This window comes from Sminthopsis crassicaudata, chromosome 2 (assembly GCF_048593235.1).
Source record: "Sminthopsis crassicaudata isolate SCR6 chromosome 2, ASM4859323v1, whole genome shotgun sequence".
Taxonomy (NCBI): Eukaryota; Metazoa; Chordata; class Mammalia; order Dasyuromorphia; family Dasyuridae; genus Sminthopsis; species Sminthopsis crassicaudata.
In genome coordinates, this window is record NC_133618.1 from 349,141,531 (window position 1) to 349,164,457 (window position 22,927).

The window sequence follows — 22,927 nt, forward strand, 5'->3', positions numbered from 1 at the left end:
TGAATGAAATGTTCTTAAATTCAAGGTATCATGTGGCACATGCTTGGCCAACCCACCACTTTAAGGATGAGCAATGGGATGCCAAGACTTTTCTTTCTTCATTCAAAAATACCTGTTACTATTTAATCATGACATTTTTAGGCTTAGCAAATTTTGTGCTAACACAAAGTCAAAGTATATCCTGAGCAGCTTCTTCTTCATATAAACCACCATAAATTTTAGGGCTGACTTTGATCTAGGGATTGTGATTTGGGTCCTGGTTACATAAAACTCTTACCAGCTTCCTCAGGTACCCTTAGAGAAGTTGAAAACATCTGAGCAGAAATATTTCAAATATATAGATATACACATCTCAGAGTATTTTCTCACTGTTCTTTAATTGATACCCACTTTATCAGATGGGAGGTATTTTCTATCTCTAGCATTCTGCTTTGATTCTCCCTTGATTTTCTAGAAAATGTAGGACCCAAAAGAGTCACCTTATTTCAAGATGATAGGATAAGATGATAGAAACAATTATAATAGTATCTAGCATTTACATAACACTTTAAGGTTTGCAAAACACTTTGTTAGCATTATCCTGTTTTATTCTTACAATAATACCAGAACATAGATGTTCATTTCACAGAGGAGCAAACTAAGACATACTAATGTTTATGACAGAATTCTTCCTTAGTTCTGTGAGTCTGGAGAAGGGAAGGAAAGACTTTACATTTCTGAAAGCTACTTAATCCCACTTCCTTTGGAATATGGTCTGAGAAAAGTTTTATCTCAGATATAAAAAAGGGAGTAAATGAGTTCTCTGAAACCTTAAAATGCTTAACAAGTACTTAGAATGTATTTTGATTCCTAACTCTTAAAGACTAAGTGAACAGAGTTTAAGCCAGTCAAGGAATATTACTTTACAATTCAGCCAAAATGAATTCATTTCGGAGAGGATCAGGATGAATAAAAAGAATAATTCTATTACTTACTATCCAAGATTTCTCAATCAAGCAAACAGATGGCTAAATTTAAGCAAAACTCAAATTCTTAAGGACTTATTTCCTAGCTCATTAGAAAAAGACCACCTGGGAAATTATAGTCTTAGCCTTTTTGTTCTTTCTTGTTTTACATGTTCTTGAACAATATTACATTATTGTGAATTACAGGATACATATGGCATGTATGTTCTCAGAAGTAGCCTATACTTATTATTTTTTAATAATATTTTACTGACATCTTTTGGTTTTTATATCATCATAGTTTTCCATAGTATCTCTCCTCCTCCCCTTTATAATAAATATTCCTACTTAATCAAAACAAATTCCCTCATTGACTATATATTTGAATAATTCTGTACCTTAAAACTATCACCTCGCTATCAGAAAATAGAGAGAATATGTTTCACTTTCAATCCTTTAGAATCATGAATGGTCATTCTATTGATCACAGTTTTTATGGCTTTCAAAATTGGTTGTCTTTATGGTGTTGTTGTCATTGGGTAAAGTATTCCCCTGGTGCTGTTCATTTTCATTCTTTATCAGCAAATAAATCTTCAAAAAGATTTGTTTTTATATTTGTATTATAATATGAATTGTTTTTTGATATTTGTTATCAGTTTCCATGCTTTTCCATGTCTCTTTTAAATCATTTATATCTTCATTTTCTTATACTGCAATGGTATTATGCCACATTCATAATCATTATGAATTCCTTATTCATTCCTTAATTGATGGCATCCCCTTTGGCTTCCAATTTTTCTACTCCAAATGTTTTTGTATATGTAGGACATTTTTCTTTATTTCCTTGATTACTTTTGGGTATAGATGCTGGTTTGCTTATATGATATTTAAAAATCAGCTCTCAGGGGAGGATGGATGAACAAATAATATATGCAGTCTAATCTGCATTAATATCATTATCTCCATCATGTTCTTTAAATAACAAATAAAAAATAAATCAAATACTTGTGGCATTTGTCAATTTCCAAGATAAAAAGGCTCACTTTAAAGATTTAACTACTGATTTTCATGAGCCAGCATGAGCAGACTGTAGCATGTTCCTGGATGAGCCTAGTCAGTTCTACAATGAGTCAAAGTACATTAATTATTTATAGTTTCAAATTGTTTATAGTTTCAAATTGTTTTCTGTAGTATTCTTGTTTGGTTTTCTGGAGATCTTGGAGCAGCCTTCCTTTCAGCAGATTAATCACTACAAGAATAGCCAGGTGTTAAAGTCCAAATCCTTTATTATTTCCTTCACAATCTTGTCTCCTTCCCTAGGGCTTTAGCTAGCTTTCTAGAGAGCCTTTCAGACTGGCCTTGGTCTCAGTGGGGGAAGTACAGGAGGTCACCACTATGGTGGTGTGAGATGAAGTGAATGAATCTGTCTCTCCTTGGCTCCAAGACCTTGGGCTCCCGCCTCCAGTTCTCTTGTCTTTTCTGGTTCTGTCTTCAAGCCTCTAGGTCCTCCAGGAGAGCCACCAAGAGTCTGACCAAAGATGGAATGAATGTGTTTCTGGGTCCCTTCCAAATCTGTATCTGGCTCTGACTCTGGCTGAGTTTGTTTCAGCTTTATATGCTTTATTTTGAGTATAAACCAATCATTACATCACTAGGAAACTCTTATTTGTTGTAAGATTAAATCAATCATATTTAGAGAACTATTAATCACCATGCTAAACTAAATAACCATTGTCTTATCAATTCCCCTGAATTAGTACCTTGTAAGAATCCTTGTTTTAAGGACAGAGTTCTGGTCCACAACAGTTTCCCAGAATGCTTTATATTCATTTAAAAATTCACAAATTAATTTACTTATTTTTTCATATCCCCTTCAATATTAATAATTTTTCTTTTTTGTAATCTTTGCCATTCTAGTGGGCTTGGGGTAGAATACTAGAATTTTAAAAATTTGCATTTCTCTAATTAGTGATGATTTGGAACATTTTTTTTAAAATATAGTTACAAATATCCTGGGTTTTTTGCCTAAAAAACTGACTGTTAGACCATTTAGCATTTGGAGAATGACTCTAATATTTACACAGCTGAATTAACTTTATATATCTTGAAAATTAAAACTTTATAATAGAAACTTGTTGCAAAGATTTTTCCAGTTGTTTTCTTTTAATCTAACTTTAATTTTATATTATAAACATTATTTAATTTGTTTTCTTAATTTTCTCTATCCTTTATTTGGTTATGAACTTTTCCCCTATCCATAGATCTAAATTTTTTTTTCACACAATCCCCTAATTTGTTGATTATGTGACCTTTTGAAAATCTGAGTCATATATTTATTTGAAGCTTATCTTGAAAGTATGAGGTATTCATCTAAGACTAATTTCTTCCACCTTGCTGTTTAATTTTCCCAACAATTTTTTTTTCAGATACTGGATTCTTATCTAAATAGGGTTTTTGAATATTAGGGTACAAGTTGTCATAGAGCTAATTTTTTCCACTGATTATTCTATTTTTAACTAGAATGAAATTGTTTTGTGAATTACTGCTTTATAGTATAGTTTGAGATCTGACACTGCTAAATCTCACTTCTTTTCCTTTGCAATTCCCTTGAACTTTTTTGCTTCCATGTTAATATTATTTTTTTTCTATTTTTATAAAGTTGTCCTTAAGTTTGATGAATATGAATAACTAAATTATATTATTGTCTAACTCCTATTTCTCCATTTTCCCATAAGAAAACAAGATTGGGGCAGCTAGGTGGCCCAGTGGATAGAGCACCAGCCTTGAATTCAGGAGGACTTGAGTTCAAATCTGGTCTCAGACACTTAACACTTCCTAGCTGTGTGACTCTGGGCAAGTCACTTAACCCCAGCCTCAGAAAAAGAAAAAAAAAAAAAAAAAGAAAACATAAGATCCTTTATCAAAAGCTAAAATCTAGGTTAAACTATATTCACAGCATTCTATTCATCTACTAAGTCAGTAATCCTTAAAGAAAGGAAATGAGGTTAGTATGGCATGACCTATTCTGCTGGCTCTTTATAATTACCTTTATAAATATGCATTAACCATCTCTATAATAATCTGGTCTAGAATTTTCCGAGGAATTAAAGTCATAGTTCACAGACTCTACTTTCTTCTCTAGGGAGCACAGATTTCTAAGTAAATTATGCAATTACAAGACAGGCTACCCCAACCATTAGAGTTCTGATCTCGAAATGCTGAAATAATAATTAAAGAAATGGGGTAACAGGGGTGGAGAAACAGATCAGAGAGACTGCCAGTCCCAGGACAGGTGTCTGATTTTGGTTGTTTTTTTTTTTTTAAAGAATAATCCCAAAGACTGAATAAGGGATTTCAGAGTTAAAACATAAGCCAGCCAATCATAGTCTAGTAAATTTTAAGCAAAGAGTAAAATAGTTTCCAATTCGGCCTGAACTGAAATAAGACATCAGTTTTTCCCAATTTCCTGACCAGCTGAAATCTCAGTTTCCTTCCCCCCTCCCCCCGTTTACAGAAATTATCAGATTATACATAACAGAATAGTAAATTTCCTGAAACAGCAATAGTCAGAGTTTTATGCAGCAATAGTCAAACAGGTTTATATAGCAATAGTTAAGTTTTTCTCATACAGAACAATAGTCAAACAGTTTTATTCAAGTCCCCCAGTTTTAACTAGTCTTAAAAAAAAAAAAAAAAGTCAATTAATTTGAAAGTCAGACTATCTCACTCAGAACTTTCTCTGTGGAAGAGAAATCCCATGTGACCCCTCCCTACTCTGTAAGAAGAGGCAGAGGAATGGAAAGGCAGCTAGCATTGATGCAGAGAATAGTGAGTCGAAGACAAAAGACACTACCTCCACCCATCTTCTAATGATTAAGGTGTGGGAGCGTTTGGGGCATTTAGAAGGTCAGACTTAATTAGAGATAAGCAATTCCTGAAGCAAGTTGGGGGTTGGGGGATTAGAGAGAGATTAGAACTCTATATATAGAATTCAGGTGTTAATGCAGCCATTCTCTAAAAGGCAGCTTGAGGGAGAATCTATTCTTCTAATCCCTGGCTTCCTGGACTGAAGCCAGAGAAGTTCAGGCAAGAAAGACAGTTTAAGGAAACTGAGGCAGTAAAAAAAAAAAAAAAAAACTGTCACACACCGGAACAGAGAAAGATTCTATCGAGGTGCCAAATTAAAGTAGTTAAAGAGTGTTTTTTAAAATAGTTTCAATCACTTTAATTCACCCCTGCCTGCCTGCAGGCAGGATGGGGGGGAAAAAGGAGAAATCAAAAGAAACTATTTTCACTCTCTTAACAATTAATTTGCCTGGATTCAGAATTTTGTTCCCCAGCCCAAATTACAAAGACGTCCTTCCTGAAGCTCTAGCCTGGCCAGGACCAGAACTTAGAAAGGGTATCTTTTAATTGTCAGTATATGAGGGGGCATAGGGAGCATAGGGTGCCAATCCAAAGAAATAAGAGAGTGCCCTAGTTGCTAAAAGTCCTGGACCAAGAGAAAAGTCAGGAGGTCCCACCTGCAAGGTTACTGAGATAGAGAAAGGCTTGAACAGCTAGTTTAAATTCTGTCTAGGCTTTAGAAAGCAGGTAAGTATGCCCTTAGAAAGAAAATGGGCAGTTTTAAAATCCAGCCTAGACAGCATGTAAACTGAGTCCCATTTTAAAAGGTATGGGACAAGCTAGTTCTCTGAGAGGGCTGGAAGCCTTGGCTCCTTTAAGAGCTAGGTAGAAGCTATGAGAGGGGAGTTCAGAGTTGCGGCAGAGCTCCTTTTAAAAGTGAATAGGAGACTTTTCTAGAGATCTTGAAAATCTCCCCACTGTACCCCAAGAAGGGGACAGGATGGGAGCATTTAAATGGCAGTTTAAGCCACATGGGAGAGGTTGGAAAAGAGAGAGGATGAGGGAAGGGAGAGATGTTATCTTACCCAGTGCTTCTCAGGTGGCAAAGGTGAAGGCTCATGCAGTTGGGTAGAGACACATCTCCAAGTTGGCCCCGATCCATTGACCATCTCCTCGTGGTTACAGCCTGGCCACTACGGTAGAGTGCGAGAGGGCTCAAACACAGATATCTCCCCAGAAGAGATCAAGGAGACTGCTGGCCTGGGACCCGAGAGGGTTGGCCATGTGGTGGGGAGGCGGGGTGAAGAAGAGATGCTATCCTGAGTGTCTCCAGACTGAGGGCAGGCTTTTCTGGTGAAATAAAGGGATTAGAATTTGCTTTGGCTCTAGAAGTGGCCTCTAAAGACAGAGTGAGACAAAAAGAGAAGTAGTCTCCAAGGGAGACTTTGCTCGCACCCCAAACCTGGTCTGGGTGCCCTATGTTTTAGAGATAGAGTGAGACGAGGGTAGGAACACAGATATTCTTCCCCGAAGCTGCTTGAAACTGCTAAGGAAGAAAATTGGTTCTGAGAGACCTGAAAAGGTAAAGGTTAGTTTTGGGGGTAACAATTTTCGGGGTCCCCATGAGGGCCACCAACTAATGAAGGAAAGGAAAGGGGGAACCCCATTTCTCGGCACATAATGAATTTACAGGCCCGAAAACCTAGATTGATAAATAAAAGGTTTATTGTAGAAATTTGGAAGTTAAGTTAGAAAGAAGCCAGGGCCAAAGGTAGCCGCTGGGTGGGCAGGAACCCTTACATGGCTGGAAGAATACCATGTGTTGGCTGGGAGGGCTACTGCAATGAGGGTGTTCTGGCTCACCTCTTTTATACCCAAAAGATTATGGGCGGTACCCCTAAGTTCTTAGTGGGCTTTTTAGTTAGCTCAGATCAGGTGAGAGCTGGGGGAAGCTGAGTTGAGGTGGGGGCTGGGCCCAGATATTCAAAGGGTGCTTTTGACCAGGATTTGTGAATCAAGGTCAGTCGTGGGTTGGGCAATTAGAAAGGAATCTTAAAGGGACTTCAACCCTCATCAATGTCACAAATCATTATATTGTTAAAAAGAAAATCATAGTTCTCTTAAAAGCTCTGAAGGTTGCTGAATCTTTCTATTTAGAAAAGGAATTGAAAGAAGTGTTTCCAAATAATTTTTGAATCCCTGCTGATTTTATTAAGGCTGAAACAGAATTCCAATTTTGAAAAAGAAATCTCTTGCATTGTTCTATGAAGTATTTAAGTAAAACATAAACAACATATTCTGTGTCTAACAAGAATAACAAGGGGAAAAGGAAACTTAGGTACCCAAATATTTAATTTAGACATTCTCTCTAATGCAGATAAGCAGCCTAGCTTTGCCTGCTGGCCTGTGTGTTTCTCATTCAACCTTGCTTTCTCTCAAAATAACAAGGGTAACAGCAGAGCACACTGGCTATCTACCTCTTCCCTCATTGTCTCCAGTTACAGAAGACAGTTGTCTTCTCTTTCTCTCTCTTTAGAGTACGTTGGGTCTTTCATAAACCACCACCAGCAAAATATCTGTAAGATGAGACTTTGGAGGTATGGATCAGTAAAAATACTTTGCAATTTCCCAAAAGCCATCCAACTCACTTCTTCCCTCTTTCCCTCTTTTCAACTCTATGCCTAACTCTATGCCTATGTTCATTAGCATTATCATCTCTCTTTTTAAAACTCCAGAGGCTCTTTATTATATCTGCAATAAATTATAGCAGCTCCCTATTACTTCTAGGATCCAATATAAAATCCTCTGTAACCTAATCCCTCATTTCTAGGTTTGTTTTGTTTTGTTTTGTTTTTTACACTTTAATCTCTTCCATAAACTTTATAAACTAGTGACATAACTTTTCTGCCAGGGCTTTCTTTTTTCATGGAAGATATACCCACTGCAATTCTAACTGTACTTTTCATTGTCTGTCCCCCATAACTGGAATCCTCTCCCTTCATATCTTAGCTTCTTTCAAGTATTCCTTTAATATCCAGTTCAAATTCTGCCTTCTGTAAGAGGCCTTCCTAGTCCCATCATCTTTGTATACATTAAATATATACAGAGGCATTTGCATGCTGACTCCACTAGAAGTCAAGGACTTTGGTTTTGCCTCTCTTTGTATCCCCTGAGTGTAGCACAGTACCTGCCACATGTTATTCCACCATTTTTCAGTCATGGCCAGTCTTTATGACTCCATTTTGGATTTTCTTAGCATAGATACTGGAGGCAAAGAGGGTTCAGCCCAGGGTCACACAGTTATGTCACTGGGTTTAGAATCAGGAAGACTTATCTATTGAACCTTCTTGCTGCCTTGCTTAACACATAGAAAGCACTTAATAAAGCTTGTTGACTTGACTTTAATCTAATTCAGATATATATACTATTAGACAAACTCTATTGTATTCATTCAGCTACATGTTAAAATGTAAGTCATAGACATTCTTTATCCATTTGATTATCCACAAACAGGAGTAGCTGGAGGATTTCACTATCCACAAAATATCCCTTTTCTACTTGGACTTGCTTCTAGATCTCCTTCATCACAATGGCAAATACTTTCAGGACGAACACATCTCCTTGTTTTGTGCTTTGCCTGATGTTTATTATCAAAGGATCATTGAACATTAATATTTCTGTTGTCATATCTTCCAAGGAATCTGGAATGATTTATGTATATATGGGAGATATTTTGTTGTAAATTATCCAGAAGGTGATTTTCTAGAAGGGTTTTGTTGTTGTTGTTGTTGTTGATGTTATATTTTGAATTCTGAGTTGTCTCCTTCCATTCCAAACTTACATTAGAAAAAGCCAACATTTGATATAGACATGTACATGGAACTATACAATACATAATTCCACATATGGATAGTATTTTCCTTCATAAGTCCTTCATAGTTGATTTCAATGATCATATCACGCAGAATAGCTTAGTCATTCACAGTTACTCTTCAAACAATATTGCTGTTAATATATAAAATGTTTTCTTGGTTCTTGTTTCACTCTGCCTTATTTCATGCAAGTCTTTCCATAGTTTTCCAAAACCAACATGCTCATCATTTCTTACAGTAGTAGCATTCCATCATAATCATATTCACTGATTTATTCAGCCATTCCCCAATTGATGGGCATCCTCTCAACTTTTGATTCATTGCCACCATATAGAAAGCTACTATAAATATTTTAGAACATATAGGTTCTTTTCTTTTTTCCCTGATAATTTTGCAAAATTTAATAGTGGTATTGCTAGGTAAAAGAGTATACAGTTTTATAACTCTTTGAGCATAATTCCAAATTGCCTTTTGGACCAGATCACCATTCCAACAATAGTATAATAGTTTCTATATATCCTCCAGAATTTGTTATTTTTTTCTTTTAATATTTAGCCAAATTGATATGCAACATGACTCCTTAGAGTTGTGTTAATGTACATTTCTCTAATTAGCAATTTATGTTTTTTCATGTAACTATATTTAGACTTGATTTCTTTTTCCAAAAACTGCCCATTTATATCCTTTGACCATTTATCAATTGGGGAATATCTCATATTCTTAACAAATTTGACAAAGTTCACTATATATTTTGAGATATGAGACCTTTATTCAAGAAACTTAATTGTACATTAGAAAAAGTTTCTCCCAATTTTCTGCTTTCCTTTTAATCTTTGTTACATTTGTTTTATTTGAACAAAGATTTTAACTTTATGAAATCAAAATTAACCATTTTATATCTGATAAGTTTCTCTATTCTTCTTTATTCATAAAATTTTCCCTTATCCATAAAAATAATATAAAAATAAGTTTGTCATAACTTGCTGTTGCCATTGGCAATCATGGCCCTCTATTTGGTAAGTAACTCCAATATTTGCTGACTAAGGTACTTTTTTTGTGCTTTTGATTTTCTTTTTTATTTCAATTAATTTACCTTGGTTTAATTTCTTGAAAAAAATTATCACAATCAGTATCAGTGTCATTTTTGTTGTCCATTTGTCCATGTTCCCATTTTAAAATTTTTAATAGTTTGTCAAAATTGTAATGTTCTTGGTGGGTTTTCTGGAGGTCTTTTCAACTCAGTAATCATCACAAGAATAGCCAAATTCTTTATTGCCTCTTTGCCTGGGGCCCAGCTAGCTTTCTTAGAGGCCTTCCAGAGTTTTGGTTTCAGTAGAGAAGTGCAGGAGAACAAGCCAGCTACCACAAGAGTTCTGGCCCATAACACAAAATAAACACACATGATATATTTATCTCATTCTAAATCTTTTAATTTGTTATAAATTTGGCTCTTAACTCTAATAAATTGATGGTCTAATTATGTATTCATAGATGGCCCAGAGTAACTTCTATGTTTATAGTTAGTCTTTTCTTGTCTGTTAAAATGTAGTACAACTCCATTCTTGAGGCTTACCATGTCCAGTGTCTACTCAATTTTTTTTAGAGATATGATGGTTTGCTGTGAGTTTGGTTATAACAGGTTATAACCAGATTATAACAGGTTATAACAAACTTATTTTTCTAATTTCATAAAGGACAATGGATGAAAATAATTAGTATCATCTCCTAAATAAGAGAAAAGCAGTGAAGGATAAAAAAGTTATCCCAAGGGTATCTAAGGATGAAAAGGAAAAGAAATACAATTAGTGTAAATAATTAATCCCCTGAAGTGGTCGCATTTATTCATGAATTCATATATGCATCATTTGAGGTTATAATCATAGAAAAATTTGATAATTAGTTCTAATCCAACAGGAATATGCAGTGTGCATTCAAACAATACAATCATTTCAGGAGATTTATTGTTCACTGTCATCAGGATTTTGTTATATTTTACAAATATTGGGGCTTTCTTATTTTTTTTCTCCTAAACCCTACTTTCCAATATATTTCTACCAATCTTTACCTTTTCCCCTCCCTACTTTTTCATTGTAGTCATCAAATGGAGGGTCTTACCAAGTTCTTCATAGAATAAATTATCTACCATTTTGTCCTCACTAACTGATAATGGTTCATAAACTACAATTATTTTCATTACAATTATAAAAAGCAATGATCAAATATCTGGTAAAATAACATTCCTTGAAGATTTGAAGACTATAACAAAACTTACTCTGTTAACTCTTTTCTTTGTCTTTCTCAGAAGTATCTGTGAGCCATTCTTCCATTTAGTTGCAATTTTTGTTCTTTCTCTTGGATTTATTTATGTATGTAGTATTATGTATGTACGTGATGTAAAAAAGAGCTTATCACCTGTATAATTTAGAAGTTTTAAGAATCCCCTGCCCATATTCCTGACATTTTTTTGCCATAACTGCAAAAATAGAATGGGAACAAATAGGATGGAGGACCATTTTATGAAAAACAAACAAAACTTTCTCCCTTAATTCATGGGTTCTCATGACCAATATTTCTGTGTAAGGCACTGTGAAAATATTGTGAATACCAAGATAGATGCAACACTTTTTCTTAAGATAGAAAAGTAGAAAGATCAAGGGAGGATATGAATTCAGATTTTGACGGTACACTTACCTATGTGGCCTCAGGGAAACAAACCTCTCTATTCCTTAGTTCTTTCCTCTGTGAAATGAAGAGATTGACTGAAATGACTTCTAAGGTCCCTTTCACATCTCAATCTAAGAAAAAAAAAAAAAAAAAAAGAACTTTTGCCATCCACTCCAACTTGGACCTGTCCAAAGAGGATCTGTCCTATTTTCCTATTCAAACTTTGAAAGTATCATAATGAAGTAATAGAACTCTGTCCCCCTAATCTTTGTGGAGGGTAGGCCACATGGCCTGGGGAAATTCCTAAAAATGATCCCCACCAACCTGAATTTCCTGACTCTGGGAAAGCTACCTGGTTCCCACAGGAAGCTTCCACTTCCATTTGATCTAGGAATCACTTTGGTCTAGGAAACGATTACTACCCTTTATGGATTTGGAAATTAGCCCCTAATCACTCCCTAGCCCCAAATCATAGAAAGCTAAATAAAAAGCAAGACTCTGTACCCCAAACTTTGCTATTTTCCTAATTAGGAACTAGCTAACTGGAAGAAATGGTTTCTCAGTGAAAGGAACTCATTTTGCCAAAAACCTTGCTTACAGAGTGGGACTGTGAATTCTTTCACAAAATTTCATTTTGAGATAACTGCAATAGTTAGAAAGGTTTTCTTTATATCAAGCCAAATCTCTTGTTGGCCCTCTGCAAATGAAATAAATCTAATAATTATTCCTTCACACAACAGCTCTTCAGAGACTTGAAGGTAGCTATGTGCTCCCCCTAATATTCCCTATTCCTTCAATTAAGCCTCATGCAGCATAACTCCAAGGCCTTCACTGTCGTGGGTGTATATTCACTTTATCTCTGCTACATGCTTTCCAACTTATCTTGTTCTTGTTTATAATAATAATACAGATATGGACTGATTGTGGTAGTCAAATTGTCACTGCATATTCCAAAATAATAGCTTCTCTTCATGCTCACATTAGATTTTTGGTTGCCACTGTAAATTGTCTGCTAAAACTCCTCATTCTTTTTCAGTTATCCAATAAAAACCTTCCTTCCTTAATACAATAATGATATTTCTTTAAGCCCAAGAGTGAATATATATAGTGGGGAAAACTAGTCTTTCCAGTAAGATCAAGGCTAAATCAAGCTAGTCTACTATTTTCACTACTTAGTCTTAGAAATGTTAATTATAGAAAGAAGACAAGAAAGAGAAATCAAAGGGGAAAACACAGGAAAACACTGCCTTTTTGCAAAATATACCATGACATACTGAAGAGGGAACCCCAAAACTCTGAAAAATTCTTAGAGAAAATCTTCTTCAACTTTGCCTCAGTGAGGGGACTCCATCCCAAGCATAAACAGTTTCATCTTTGTTATCTGGGTGGGGACAGCTCAGTTCCAAAACCCATTGAATTCAATTCAAATTCTAACCCTCGATGAAACCCAACTAGGAGCCAACCTGGCACTCCACCCACAAGCCCCCTTCAGTTTGTAGCCAAAGCCCCCATTATAAAAGAGCCAGACTGGAGCACTCTCTTTGCAGAGGGTTTAAACATGCCTTTATTCCTTTCTTTATTCTCACTTATTTCCTTAACCTTACTTCCAATCCCCATAATAAACCTCTTTTATCAATCTAGGCTTTCGGATTTCCTTTACAGAGAACTGATTGCTCCACCATTAAATCTCATTTTTATTTGGGTACCCCAAATCTAAACCTCATCAATACTAAGTAAACCCTAAAGAATAAACCTAATTGATTAGTCAAACCTAATTGAAACAATAAACTAATCAAAATTATAGTATTAAAAATATACATAAATTATCAGAATTTCTATATAATACCCTCAAAACCCAGCAAAAGAAATTTCAGAAAGAGATACTCCATTCATTATTTTCACCACAGAAATTATAAAATATTTGGGTCTGATCTATCAAGATGCAAAGAAGGTCTACATGAATCCAACTAAAAACCATTCTTTGCAGAAATAAAGGCAGACATATTTGGAAAATCATTAACTGCTCATAGAAGTAATATAATAAAAATGACAACATTCTCTAAATTACTTACAGTAGTTATAATACTTATTCAGAGCTGTATCAATTAAGCTTCCAAAGAACAAAATGTTTAAGAATCTTAAGGCCAATAATAAGGGGAAAAAAGTGAGAAGGAAGGTTCTAGATCTTAAACTATTACAAAGCACACTAATCATTAAAACATTTTGGGTTTAGTTTTTTAAAAAGAGTGGTAAATCAGTAGAAAAGATTAAGTAAAATTAAACAAACACAGAATCAACTTGTTTGATAAACCTATCCCTACATACTGGAATAAGGACTCACTATTTGACAAAAACTTCTGTGAAAACTTTTCAGCAATTTGACAAAAATTAGGATAGAACATCTCATACTAAGATAAATTCCAAGCAGATATCTGACCTAGATATAAAAAGTCATCACAAGCAAATTAAAGAAATAAGGGACAAACTATCTTTGGTGATCTTTAGCTAGAGGAAGAATTCTTGACTAAACTAAATTCATGATAGAAAATAATACAGCATGAAATGGACAGTTTTGCTTATATAAAATTTAAAAGATTTTGCACAAACAAATCTAAATTAAGCATAGAAGAGGAATAAATAACTGTGAAGAAAAATTGTTTCAACATATTTCTCTGAAAGTTGTCTCCTATCCAAGATATATAAGGAATTGATTTCAAATTTATAAAACTTAAGAAACATTCTCCAAGACAAATTTAATCAAATGATGTGACCAGGCAGTTTTCAAAAGAAAAATGCAAGCATGTCAACAACCATATTAAAATGTTCTAAATAATTAATAGAAAATTTTAAATTAAAGCATGTTTGAGGTTTCACTTCATACCTATCAAATTGGCATACCATACTATACCATAATAAATGACAAAATGGGAAGATCTCTTTGAGCTGGCTTAGAGAGAAGTGAGCAAAACTCACTTTGTATAAATATAATGATAACACTGTAAAGAAAAAATAATTTTGAAACATTTTAACTCTGATCAGTATAATGGAAGACTAAAAGTCAGAAGACTAAAGGTAAAAAATTCTACTTCCTGCCAGAGAGGTGATGAAATTAAAATGAAGAAGATGAAGAGGAGAAAGAGGAAAACAAGTAGGAAGAAGAAGAAAAGGAAGAAGAAAAAAGGAGGAGGAGGTGGTGAAGGAGGAAGAAGAAGAAGAGGAAGAGGAGGAGGAACAAAGGGAGGGGGAGGAGCAAGGGGAGGAGGAGAAAAGGAGAAGCAGCAAGAGGGGGAGGAGGAGGAGGAGAAAATAATAGCACATGATTCCCAGGATTGTTGTGAAGATCAAATTAGATAATAATTATTAAGTGCTTAGCACAGTGTCTGGCACATAGTAAAAGTTGATGATGACAAGAGTTTTAATTTTTTTATTGTTACCAATGTGGAATAATAAAATGGACAACTTTTAAATGTATTTTAAATAAATTAATTTTTTTTAATTAAAGCTTTTTAATTTTCAGAATATATGCATGGATGATTTTTTAACATTTGCTTTTACAAAATCTTGTGCTCCCCTCCCCTAGATGGCAAGTAAACCAATATATATGTGCAATTCTTCTATACATAGTTCCACAAATATTATGCTATACAAGAAAAATCATATCAAAAAAAGAAAAAAAAATGAGAAAGAAAACAAAATGTGAGCAAATAACAACAAAAAGACTGAAAATACTGTTGTGATCCACACTCAGTTCCCAAAGTCCTCTCTTTAGATGCAGATGGTTCTCTTCATCACAAAACCATTGGAACTAACCTGAATTATCTCATGGTTGAAGAGAACCAGATCTATCAGAATTGATCAACATATAATCTTGCTGTTGCAGTATATAATAATCTCCAGTTTCTGCTTATTTCACTCAGCATCGGTTCATGTAAGTCTTTTAAGATCTTTCTGAAATCATTATATACTTCAATAGATCATTATATATTTATATATACTTATCATTATATACTTCAACAATACTATATGATGATCAATTCTGATGGATGTGGCCCTCTTCAACAATGAGATGATACAAATCAGTTCCAATTGAACCAGCTAACCCTAGCAAAAGAATCAGGAAAATGAGTGTGAACCACTACATAGAATTCCCAATACCTCTATTTTTTTCCACCTGCATTTTTGATTTCCTTCACAGATTAATGGTACACTATTTCCAAGTCTGATTCTTCTTGTGCAGCAAAATAACTATATGGACATGTATACATATATTGTTTATATACTTTATATATACTTTAACATATTTAACATGTATTGGTCTACCTGCCATTTAAGGGAGGGGATGGAGGAAAGGAGGGGGAAAATTAGAACAAAAAGTTTTACAACTGTCAATGCTGAAAAATTACCCATGCATATATCTTATAAGTAAAAAGTTATAATAAAAAAAGAAAAGAAAGAAAATATTCACAACATAGCATTTTCATTCTTTCTTATTATTGTTTGCTTGCATTTTATTTTCTTTCTCAATTTTTTTTCTGGTTTGATTTGATTTTTCTAGTGAGCAAGATAATTGTATAAATATGTATGCATATATTGGATTTAACATATATTTCTACCATGTTTAAAATATATCTGCCATCTAGGGGAAAGACATGGGAGAGGGAGGGGAAAATTGGAATACTAGGTTTTTTAAGAGTTAATATTAAAGAATTATATTTGCATATGTTTTGGAAAATGAAAAGCTTTAATAAAGAAAAAAAATAACAAACTAAGTGCTACAGAGATTTCTAATACTGGAATATTTATAACTTCTGAAGTAGGTTAAGATAGTAACTTTACCACCATCATTCCTACTACTTCTAGCATCCTCAACAGTTGAAGCAGGTTCTGGAACTGGATGAACAGTTTACCCTCCTCTAGCAGGCAATCTTGCCCATGCAAGAGCATCAGTTGATCTAGCTATTTTTTTACTTCATCTAGCAGGAGTATCTTCCATCCTAGGAGCTATTAACTTCATTACAACAATTATTTACATAAAACCCCTGCAATATCCCAATATCAAACATCACTATTTGTTTGATCAGTAATAATTACAGCAGTCCTGCTTCTCCTGTCCCTACCAGTCCTAGCTGCCAGTTTTACAATGCTTTTAAAATTCAGGGTGTAAAAAAAAAAATCCCCCTTTATACCAGCTCATGGTGATTGCTGTCCCTCTGGCTGATGGAATTAAGAAGGGCCTCCTTGAGGCCTGTGGACATGGGCAAGTGATGAAGCAGCAGGTGTGGATACATAGGGAGCTATAGTCACAGTAGAGGCAGCTGAGGGCATAGGGTCATCATCTCACTTGCCTGGAATGGCAGTGGGATTTAGCAACCTCCTGGGTACTTTTTTAAGGATCACACTACTCATTTCCTGGTGTGAAGAAGGAGCTAGAAAAGGTACCCTAAAATTGTGTGCTTATCAAATTTGGAGGAAGATACAAGTTTTTCTGAAGGAATGCCATGAAGCTGGCATAGGTTTCACAATCAAATCTAATCTATTCAACAAGATTGTGTTGGCTCCCTAAAGGAATGAACAACAGGTTCAACAATGCTATTGTTATTTGTAGGAAAGTGCCATGCCACCATCATCAATGTGTATGCTCTAACCATGATGAACCCTAAGGCGGTCAAAGAAAAACTTTACAAACACCTAGAAACCCTTATCATCAATGTGCCAAAACAGGACAAACTTGTAATTCTAGATGACTTTAATGCCAGAGTACCAGACACATCAGGGAATCTTTGGGAGGAACAAGTCAGAAACAGCAATGGTCACTTACTACTGAAGACTTATATGTCCCATAGCCTTATAACCAATATTGTCTTCCATTTAATAAACACAATATAAACTTTGTGATTGTGCGCTGGCAGCAGGTATTGGCTGTTAATAGATTATGTCACTGAAAAGAGAAAAGAAAGATGAGTTTTAAAAATGATGAAGGTGATAATACTGTACCAATCATAGACCTATTCTTTCCAAGCTAAATATTCACATTCAAAGAAAAGCAGTGGCCCCAAGGCAAAACAACTACCAGAAGACTCTATGTCAACAGAGTAGAATGCTTCTCTGAGCCTGAACAATTTGTTGTTAACTTGAAAGGAAAGTTGAGCCAACACATTTTGCAAAAGTGGAACAGAAATGGAGTGGGCAGCTTTCAGAGATTTGGTGCCCAGCACTCATCTGGGCTAGAACATTTACAGAAATCAGGATAAAACAAAATTGTTTTGATAAAATTCAAAAGTTGCTAAATTAAACAAGAACAACACTGCAGAGTTTACCACCAGGATAATTTGTCTCTAAGAAGACAGCATTCAATTCCATCAAAAGTAAAGTGCAAAGAACAGGTAAGTGGCTCAGTGGACAGAGCACCAACCCTGGAGTCAGGAAGATTTAAGTTCAAATCCAACCTCAGAAAAACACTTGACACTAGTTGTGTGACCCAGGACAAATCACTTAAGCCCAACTGCATCCCAAAAAAAAGCACAAGCAAAGTTTAGAGAGCTTTATTTAGAAAGCAATATTCTTGACTCAGTAAGCAAGATGAAATCCAATTTTATATTGATGGTAACATCAATATATTTATGAGTCCCTAAAGGCTATTTATGTCCAAAGGCCTATGGTGCATTTCAATTACTCAGTACTGATGGAGTCACATTGATTAGTGATAAGAACATAATCCTGGAGAGATGGGCTGAACCCTTATATTGTGTTCTCAACAGACCTTTTGCTGAAGGCACTGGCTATATACACAGGTTAAAATTAATCCTTCTTTAGCCAAGTTTACAACTAAAGAAAAGGTTTTGAATGCCATTAGGCTGGTCTCATTTGGCAAAATACCTGGTGTTGATTTTATTCCAGCTGAGATTTACACAGCAGTAGTCCCTTGCTCATACAAAAGCTGATTAAAATTGTCTATGTTATATGATAAGAGGAGGTTAGTCCCATCAATTCCATTTCTATAAAAGAAATAGGTTGTCCTGAGACAGGGTTGGAGGTGAGATATCACTCTCTTAGTCATTGTCAGCAAGATTCTTGCCAGAGCCCTCCTTAAACAGCTGATCCTTCACCTGGAAGATATTCATCTACCCAAGAGCCACTGAGGCTTCAGAAGGGGTCCAGGAATGGTTAATGATTGATGTTGACAACTCCAGGAGAAATTCCAGGAGCAAAACAGAAGTCTGTACACTATGTGTGTCAACCTGACTAAGGCCTTTGATATTGTCAGTCATGAGGGCTTGTAGAAGATCATGGCAAAAGTTCATCACTATTGTATTTGTACATTAGTTTCATGATGGCATGCTTGCACAGGTTCTATATAATAGACTCTTGCACTTTCCAAGTCATTAATCGAGTAAAACTGACCTTTGTGCTTACAATGTTGTCAGAAACATTCAACAAAGATGAAAAAAGCATCAAGTTCAAGCTACTACATTGATGGTAAATTATTTAACTTGAAAAGGCTACAAATGGGGGCGGCTAGGTGGCGCAGTGGATAGAGCACCAGCCCTGAATTCAGGAGGACTGGAGTGCAAATCTGGTCTCAGACACTTAACATTTCCTAGCTGTGTGACCCTGGGCAAGTCACTTAACCCCAGCCTCAGAGAAAAAAAAAAAAAAAAGAAAAAAGAAAAGGCTACAAGTGAAGACTGAAGTGAAGAGAGGCTTGGTACATTACTTCTTGTTTGCAGATGATTGTGTATTCAAAACAGCTTCTGAGGCTAAGCTACAAAAGAATATGTAACCATCAGTTACAGCAAATGGAAAAATTTTAAATGCTGTATATAAGTTCACTTACCTTCAGTATTCTTTCCAGGGACGATGAGGTTGATGCATACATTGCCAGAGCTACTTCACTGTGTGGGAAGCTCTAAAGGAAAGTGTGGGAGAGGAGAGATGTGAAGCTTTTACCAGATGGAGCTATAAAGTCATTGTAGTATGCAGTGAAAACTGGACAGTCTACTAGTACCATGCCAGGAAATTGAATTGCTCCATTTTGAATTGTCTTAGGAAAATTCTGAAGACTACTTGGCAAGATAAGGGACTGGACTCTGAGGTCCTTTTTTGAGCTGAACTGCCAAACATTCAAACTCTGTTGCACAGAGTGCAACTTCAATGGTCTAGCCATATTGTTTGAATGCCAAATGTATATTTGTCTAAAATACTATTTAATGGCTAACTCATACAAAGTAAGTGCTCACATGGAGATAGAAGAAGAGGTACAACGACATTCACTGATGTGAGACATAGGAGACACTGGCAAAGGATTGCCAAGCATGGCATTTTGTGTCAAAGAAGGTTCTGTGCTCTATTAGCAAAATAGAGTTACAGGAGAGCAAAGGAAACATGACGTGCAAATTTATAGACATCTCCATTCCAAATGTTCATACAATCTATTTGTGTCCAACCTGTAGTAGAGCTTTATAACTTTATAACTGTCTGATCAGCTAGAGTCAGTCACATTGTACATTGACCCAACATAGTGATGTCATTTTTGGTCCTCCACAAGTACAAATGACAAGTACCAGACCAATCAGAGAGCTGAGCCGTGGCCACTTCTGGGATATGAGTTCAGCACTCCATGGGCTGTGTTTTAATCTAATTCTCATTATATAGACAATTAGTGTAGGAGAGAATGCAGGGCCCCTGTTGCTTCTGATAATCATACTTCACACGTTAAAAATTTACAGTTAAGGAGTTAAAATATTCCAAAATTTTTTCCTTTTGGAAATGGATTTGTTGTTGTTTTAATTCTTACTCATGTAAATAAACAGTTTACTAAATGCACATTGTCTTCTAGAAAACACAAACAAGGTTTCCTTAGAATACAAAAGAAAGGAAAGAGAGGAAAAGGAGGAGAGAAGAGAGAAAAAATGTGAGAAAAGAGAAGAGAAAGGGGAATAGAAAGTAAAAGGAGAAATAATAGAGAGAGAAGGGAAGAGAAGAAAGAAAATAAGAGAGGAGAGGGCTCTAGGCTAGTTGACACAAGAATCATTCCTTTCATTAGCTGAGACTGGCTGCTTATCACCACCATCCCTCTTTATTGATTATCACTGGGAATGTGAGAAAGAGAAGGAAACAAGACTATCTCAATGTTTTTTTCTGCCCTCACTCAACATATGAGACAAAAAGAATATTTCTTCTTGGCTCTGTTGCTTTGGATTCACATGGATTATATACAATCTTGATGGACAGGAGGGGGACTTCTCAAAAATAACTCTTTGATTTGCTCCTCCTTCTTCTCATACCCTAAGTTCTGTGAATATCAGAATCTGTCTCGTTTCTATTAGGGTCTCCTTGTTGTTGAGTAATTTTTCAGTTATGTATGACTTCATGATCATGGAATTCTCTTGGTAAAAGGACTGGAATAATTTGACATTTCCTTCTCTAGCTCATTTTACAAATAAAGAAACTGAGGCAAACAGGGTTAAGTGACTTGCCCACTTATCACAAAGCCAATAAGGCCAGATTTGAACTCAGGAAGATGAGTCAAGATGCCTAACTCCCAATCTAAGTCCTTTAGGTGCATCCAAGCTACCTATAAACATTTAAACCTAAAACAGAATATTTCAAAAAATTATTAAAAGCTTTTTATTTTCAAAACATATGCATGGATATTTTTTCAACATTGATCTTTGCAAAACCTTGTGTTCCAAATTTCCTCTCCCCTAGATGGCAAGTAATCCAATATATGTTAAACATGTTTAAAAAATATGAGTTAAATCCAATTTATGTGTACATATATATACATTTATCTTGCTGCACAAGAAAAAAAAATCAGACCCAAAAAGGAAAAAAATGCAAGAAAACAACAACAAAAAGAGTAAAAATGTTATGTTATGATCCATACTAAGTTCTCACAATCCTCTCTCTGGGTGTAGATGGTTCTCTTCATCACAAGATCATTGGAACTTGTCTCAATCATCTCATTGTTAAAAAGAGTCACATCCATCAGAATTAATCATCACATAATCTTGTTACTATGTACAATGATCTCCTAGTTCTGCTCACTTCACTTAGCATCAGTTCATGTAAGTCTCTCCAGGCCTCTCTGAAATCATCCTGCTGATTGTTTCTTATAGATTGTTTTTTACATATTCCATAACATATTCAGTCATTCTCCAGGTGATGGACATCCACTCAGTTTCCAGTTACAGAACAATTTTTTTAAAGTTGTGTAAAGAATGGAAAAGGAACATGTTTGAATAGGTTAGCTTCTCAATGATCACCAAGTAATTAAGTCCTTTACTCTTGCCCCGCAATCACAGATCATAGTCCTGAAAGTATCAACTGCCTTCCTCTTTCTTTCTTGGGTCTGCAACTTTCTTGTTCTAGTGTCTTCTGCTTTAATCACAGATTCCAACCACATCTTTCATCCCAGTTCCACAGTTGTTCTAGCTTTCATATTTCCTAATTTTTTTCCCCAGAATTCACTTGCATTGCCTCAATCACTATCACTTTCCACTGCTGCTGCTGCCATTCTCATGGTTGTATCTTTGAGATCCTTCTTCTGCATTGCATTTATGCATGGTCTTTGGGCCCAAGGGTTCATGACTACTTTGTTCCTCTATTAGCCACTTATTTCACTCGGCTTTCATTTGCCTCAGACCTATGGCCCCATAGGGAAGAAGTCCTGGCTTCCTTTTGAGTTGCTTAATTGCTATGAGAGAATTCTTGAGGTTTGGCCTTCTAGTTGGTCTCCCTGCATCATCTCTCACCATTGCAGTCTATTTTCAATTCAGCTGTCAAATTAACTTTCTTTAAGTGTAGGTGTGATTATGACTACTACTATTGAATAAACTTTAGTGACTTCCTATTATTTCCAGGGCAAAATATGAAATCCTCCCCTCCACATACTCTGTGATGCAGTGAAATTGGAGTCCTTGAACAAGTGACTCCATCTCATAATTCTTGGCATTCTAATTGGCTAATCTCTTGCTAGTAATTAGGCTGTCTCCTTATTTCTGGAGTCTTTGGAAGCTAACATCCTACCTGTTACATGATACCTGGTTCTTATTAAACTTGGTGCCTTCTTTCTAAAATTATCTGAATTTATCTTCTAAATATTTTATTTAGACATAGTTATTTGTATGTTTTCTCCCCCTATTAAACTGTGAGTCCATTGAAAGTAGGGACTATCTTTTATCTTTCTTTGTATTCCTAATGCTAAACACAATTCCTGACACATACTACGTGATGAGGTATATACCTAATGATGAGGTCTATACCTCAATAAAATTAGGATTAATTGATATCTAGTGGCAGTATTGGGGTACAGGGAGTCAAATGGAGTTCCCCTGCATCCCCTTTGGATTCAGCGCAAGGATACAAAATTAAATGAGGTCTAGAGGCAGCGAGAGTCCCCTGTAAATGAATTTACAGGCCCCAAAACCTAGATTGATAAAAAGAGGTTTATTGTAGGGTTTGGAAGCAAGATTAAAGTCTGCTTAGTAAAAGGTATTAGATATTTAGAGGAAGAAATACACCAAAATGGCGGGACAGAGAGTCTGTGATGCAAAGCATGTTGCTGGCATGTTTCAACTCTCCACCAAGGGATGATTCCCA

The 22,927-nt window shown here is 35.4% G+C and overlaps 1 long non-coding RNA gene across 3 annotated transcripts in view; it reads right to left on the reverse strand.

Annotated features, from left to right (window-relative positions):
* LOC141556518 (uncharacterized) overlaps positions 1-22,927 on the reverse strand; it is a 104,827-nt gene that overhangs the window by 65,198 nt on the left and 16,702 nt on the right. Inside the window, exons 2-5 of one of the 3 annotated variants that reach the window (XR_012486548.1) lie at positions 19,161-19,232; positions 17,145-17,264; positions 11,354-11,457; positions 5,876-6,140 (exon numbers count right to left, since the gene is read on the reverse strand). This is a non-coding gene — a long non-coding RNA (uncharacterized LOC141556518). Of the gene's footprint in view, positions 1-3,915; positions 11,458-17,144; positions 17,265-19,160; positions 19,233-22,927 lie in introns of those variants that run through there. The other 2 variants (XR_012486547.1, XR_012486546.1) reach the window with 2 other exon arrangements.